Below are 6,000 nucleotides of genomic sequence, written 5' to 3'. Positions count from 1 at the left end.
CAAGTTTTTGACCTACCTTTCCTGCAAGATTATCGGTGGAAACAACCCAAGACAACTGCAAAAAAAGCTTTACAACTCCATTTTGCCCAAGACAGCTGCAAAAGAAACTTTACAACTCCATTTTAGCTTGTTTATGGGCTCAGTACATGATTAAACACTTGCCCATTACAAGAAATTCCTCTATAAATATAAGCCTTGAAGAACATTTTCATAACTTTGGAAGGCTAGAGAAACTCCACAAAAATGTAACTCTCACTAGTTTTTCTTAGTTCAATTAGTTTAGTAGTTGAGTATAGAGTAGTATAGTTCATCCTACTTGTTTATTAGCTAGGCAAAGATGAAGATGGAGATGAAGAAGGCAAGGGAAGAACTCATGTGACAAGGGTTATTTTTCTTTCCAACTCTTTATCTTTTGTACTTGATTCTAAGTTTAGTTAATATACAAGTTCTGGATTTTGTGTTTATGATGTGTCTTTAAAGTTTATGCCTTGGGTTTGGTTGAACTTCCTATGACTGTTAGTGTTTATTATTTGGCTATTTGATTGCTAGTATTTGAGCAAGTTATTTAGCACTTTAACTCTTTAAATCGTGATTAATCTGGTACAATTAATCTTGATTATCTAAGGTATTGTTTCTGTAATGAAAATTGAGATTCAACATTGGTTCAAGAGGTGCTAAACATAGGTAGTACACTCACGAGAGTAAAGGTGCACCTATGTGGTTTTGGTGATTAATGTCATGTAATTTTATTGAAACAATGAACTTGTAGCTAATTTCATAACCATGAGAATAAGTATGGATTAGTTATGAGTATAATTGATTCACTACGAAAGTAGGATTCAAATGCATAGAAAATTACACCGTAGCTAGCTTAGATAGTAGTACTCAATTATCCAAAAGTCACACTTGCATGAGTAGTTAGGGATACCACAACCCAAGGAGTTTTCATTTGTTATTTTCTTGTATAAGTTTAGTAGGTTTTACTTATTATAATTTATTGATAGTTTAAATAATAGAGAAGTTTTAGTAGTGCCGGTAATTATAATCTTCCTTGTGGGATCGACCCTTAATACCCTATACTCGCTCACGATTCGTATACTTGCGATAAATCACATGTGGAGTATTTAGGAGTTTATAAATGTAAAACTTGATTGTGAATGAGCTAAATTGATATTTATACCCCGCGCACATCAAGTTTTTAGTGCCGTTGCCGGGGAAGATTTGGCAATATCGGTGTGAAGAGCAACTTTATTAGTTTAGACATTTTATTAGTTATAGTATGAATGTTACTTTTTGTTATTTTAGTGTTTTGTGTGTGTATGTGTTTTATAACCTATTTTTCTTACTAATCTTGCTCTTAAGTTGTTTAAAAGCAATTTTAGGTGATAAGAATGGTAGGCCAATTTGGAGGACAATGCTTGAGAAGTGGAAGATTGGCAATGGATGGTTACCAAGTGCAAAGCTCCTTCAACAGAGGTAACCAAGAAATTATTGAAGGTATGCCTTTTGACGATGGTTTGAAGTGCTTAAAGGCAAAATTTGATGTTCTCATGTTATAAGTTCAAATAGACACAATTTTGCATGAAATTGAGCAAAGGAGGAATGCTAATGCTTTTAACTCTTATCATGTGATTTGTGACTTGTGTGGAGGTTATCATGCTACTAATCCATGTATGCAAGTACAAAAAGTGGATTATTATGATGAATTAGAGCATTACAATCCTTGTTTTGATCAATATAGTGCTAATTGGAGCAATTCTTGTGCTTATGGTTGGGATAATCAATGTACTAATAGTGCTTCTTCTTGTTTATATGATTACCAATCCGAATATGTCTACTATGAATCAAAACCATCTTGGAAAATGGCAATAGAGAAGTTAGCTAATGCACCTCTATCTTGGGAATTAGAAAGTGAACCATTAACTAATGATTTTAATGCATCTTGGGAACTAGCTGTAGAAAATTCTTCTAATTAATTTGATTTAGTCATAGAAAAGCTAGCAAATGCAACCTCTAACCGTTTTGAGAGGGTTAAGGAAATGTTAGATGAATTAACTTCTCACTTTGATAGAATACACGACAAATTATATGCATTATGTGAAGTTATTTCCTCTAATGATATGCAAAATGACCCTATTATGAATGGTGGGAATGTTGTATGTGACAATGGATTAAATTTTGATCAAAATGATGAATCTAATTTGTGTTTCAATGAGGAAATATCCATTTTAGAAGATAGTACCTTTGGAGTTAACATTGAACCTCAAAAGGTGAGCCTTAATGACTCATTTTTCACCCCTCTTGAGGAATGTGTTGATTGTATAGGTTCTAAAGGTATTATAGCCCAAAAAGACTATGTAGATGTTTCTTTGGTGAGTACTCAAGCGGTGCATGTTCAAGGTAATATCTACGATTCACTTCAATTAGGTAAGCTACTTCCATCTCTCATATTATTAGAACACGTGACTCATGTGATCGAGTCACCTTTTAATGATCCATCATGACCTATAATGGTGGATTATTCGTTATCAAAGCCTCCTTGGAAAATGAGATGATATAGTCAAGCTAATGACTATAAAGAAGCGCTTGTTGGGAGGCAATGTGAGGACCCAAATTTTCTTGTTTTATTTTATTTTTTTGGCTTAATTAATTATTTACTCCCATGTTTTCTCTGAATATTTTATTTCAACCTTTTATTGCTCAAATACATGGAATTATGGCTCACGTGTATTTTAAAAATGACTTGATTCCAAAAGTTATTTTTTTGAAAAATCGTTAAGTGAGAATGGTGAAACGTGTTTGGAGACTATAGCAGATTTGAGAGTACAATGAATTTGAAAAATTGGAAACTTATACATTAGTCTTGAAATAGGTATTTTTATGTTAAGTGCTCAAGTGATAGTTAGATATACTATCGTTATAAGAATTTCTTGGAGATTTCACTTTATCGCGCTTAAATCGAGAGTACGTGTTTTTACACGCGCAATTAATTGAGGGACTTAAGACCATTATTTTTAGACTATTAAGATTGAATAATAATAATATGTATGCAAGTGTATCAGAGGTTTAGTGCACTAGTGAAATAAACTCGAGAGGAATCGAGCAAGAAACACGCGAGTACGCGCGCGGGAAGAGGGTTGACTTTTGGGCCATTGTGAGCCACATATTGTAGTTTCTCTTGGAAGCTTCATTAGAGCCAAAATACTCTCTTTTGCTCCTAAACTGGCCGTGCACCTCAAGAGAGAAAAGAACCAAGTTTCTTCCTCAATTTCTTCTTCAAATCTTCACTAATCCTCCACCAAATCACCTCAAACTTTAACCACACTTTGCTAAGCACTTGGTGATCATCTTAAGCTAGAAGAAGAGCCTTCATTTCCACGGTTTCTTGGAGCTTTTTAGTGGCCAAAATTCTGAGTTCATCAACCAAAGAGGTAATGAACGATCAACCTCTGAAATCTTAGTTCATGGAAGATATATTGCACATATAAGCTCATATATTCATGTGGGTAGCTTTATTTATGTTGGATTTTGTTGTGTAGGGTCTATGAATTCCCACAATGACTTGAGGACTAATTTCATGAGTTTTGATGTTATTAATGTTGGTTTAGTACTTAAATTAGTGGAAATAAGTTGTATTGGTGAAAGGAAACTCAAAGGAGGTGATGAGCAAAAATATTCCGAAACTGCCCCTATCATTTTCGTGTGCTTTTGAGCACTTTTCAGTGGATCAAATGTCTTATTTATGATGTATATATGTTGTGTGGGTTGTGTAAAAAGTTTCATCAAAAAATAACGTGATTTGGTTGGCCAAACGTTGTGATTTCAGAAGTTCGGCAAATCTGGAAATTTTCCCATCACTGCCCTGGCAGTGTTTTTCAAACGGCCATAACTTTTTACTCCGATGTCGAAATCGAGTACCGTTTATATCACTAGAAACTAGACATTCCCAGATTTTCAATAGTATAAAAGGCATGTCCAGAATCTACCTGAGTGAACCGCACCACTCATTTGAACATGATTGTCCTGTTTCGCTGGTTCACTGGAGTCCACGTCTTGAGCTGCAAATTGATGCTCAAAGATGAGCTAGTTGTGGACAGATTTTAAAAATGCTTTCTTCTGAGAAATTGTAACCTTATGAATGAAGTTTTCAACTCCATCAACTATGCTCAATTTTAAGTTGAATTGAGTGAGATATGGCCAAATTACAGACCTGGATTTATGCTTGAAAATCCTCTTTTAGCTAGTTAAATGGCCTAACTTGATTTGGAACTTGTTGTTTTGGAAAATTTGATGTCCAACATCTACCAAACTTTATATTAGATGTTCCTTAGACTTTATTTCACAAATAAACCAGATTTGGGTTGGTTGCATTGGACAAAATGTTTAAAAAGGAAAGAAGAGCTAGAAGACAGTTTTGCCTTGGGAAATTTCTTGAATTTTGATGGTTTAGTTAACTACCTTTCCGTGTGAATTTTCAAATAAAATTTGATAGAGGAATAGTCCTCATATGGAGGTATAATTTTTCAAAATTTGGTGATATTCTAAGACCATTTTGATATGCAAATGATGTCCCGAAATTGCTCTTCGAATCTGGAAAACTTTTCCTTTTCTCTTAGCCAAATGGCCAATCTTGACTTGGGACTTGTTATTTCGAGATTCTTGTTGTTAATCACCTAAGAAAATGTATCTTGAATGTTACTTAGACATTGTCTACACAAATGAACCATGTTTGAAAATATTTCATTAGCCAAATGATTTAGAAAAGGGAAATGGTAGCACAAGGCAGCTTTGCCTTGAAAATTTAGAAACTTTCGCGACTTTGTTAACTAACTTCCCATACGTATTTTTCCATGAAATTTGACAAAGAAATAGCCCTTATATGGTAGTATAATATTGCCAAATTCGGTGCCATTCCGAGTCCGTTTCAATGTTTAACCAAAGTCCCAAAGTTTGTGATTTGAACCTGGAAATTGCCTAAAAGTTTCGATTTTTTAGCAACTTTGAGCTACTATATCTTGGTGTTCAAAACTCCGATTCTTGTTCTGCTTATTATGTTTTAAACTTTGTTTGCGATTCTAATTGAGTTCCAAATTTCAGAGACTGGTTCACATTGTGTGAATTTTGCTGAATTTCCAAACTTTGCCGAAAACCAACCCCGAAACTATCTTGCAAGCCAAAACAGCAACTTTGAGACAAATTTTGAATACCTTCCGTTTGGAATCATGGAAAAGTGACTTCTAGAAACTTTTAGTACTTTGGAAATAGTTTCCAACGGTACTAAGTTTTCCAATTTTGGACTCATAGAAAGAGAGATCTGATTTTTTAAAGTTTGCTTACCGAATCTGAAATTTCCGAACTTAAAGGAAATTGAGGGTTTCAAACTCTCCATTTTCCTCCGATATTGCTAGACCGTTTTACACTTGATTTCAAAGGCAAAAATCAGATTTCTCTTGTGTTTTTGAAACCCACTTCCGAGTCTCGATTATAAATAATTAAGGTTCAATTCATGAATTCTCCTTAGATTGTACACTAGTACAACTTTCTTTGATAAGTAGGAGTTCTAAGTGATAGTGTATAATAATTTATGGTTCTTTGCTCAGGCGCTCAAGGGGACCTTCAAGAGGGACTCGAAGCGGACGTCTAAACACTTGTTTGGGCGCTTACTCACTTGTTTTGACTAGATGAGTGTCAAGTATGTGTTAAATACTTATGTGATTGAGATATTAGATGTACAAGTGTTATACATGATACGTAAACTTGCCGAGCCGAGTGTGTACTTTATCGCACTCGTTCTCATTTGAAATAAATGACTCGTGCTTGACCTAACGTGACTTACTTAACCTGATTTGTCTTGACCTAACCTGACTTGCTTGACCTGATTTGACTTGAAAAAATTGCTATGGCTGTATAAGTCGATTGGAGCGATGTCTCATCGACCTCTGAACGATAGCAAGTACCACACCGATTTGGGTGGGAGGTACCTCTCGAATCGTCTCAGAA

This window comes from Coffea arabica, chromosome 3c (assembly GCF_036785885.1).
Source record: "Coffea arabica cultivar ET-39 chromosome 3c, Coffea Arabica ET-39 HiFi, whole genome shotgun sequence".
NCBI lineage: Eukaryota > Viridiplantae > Streptophyta > Magnoliopsida > Gentianales > Rubiaceae > Coffea > Coffea arabica.
Note: the sequence above shows the minus strand (reverse complement) of the source record.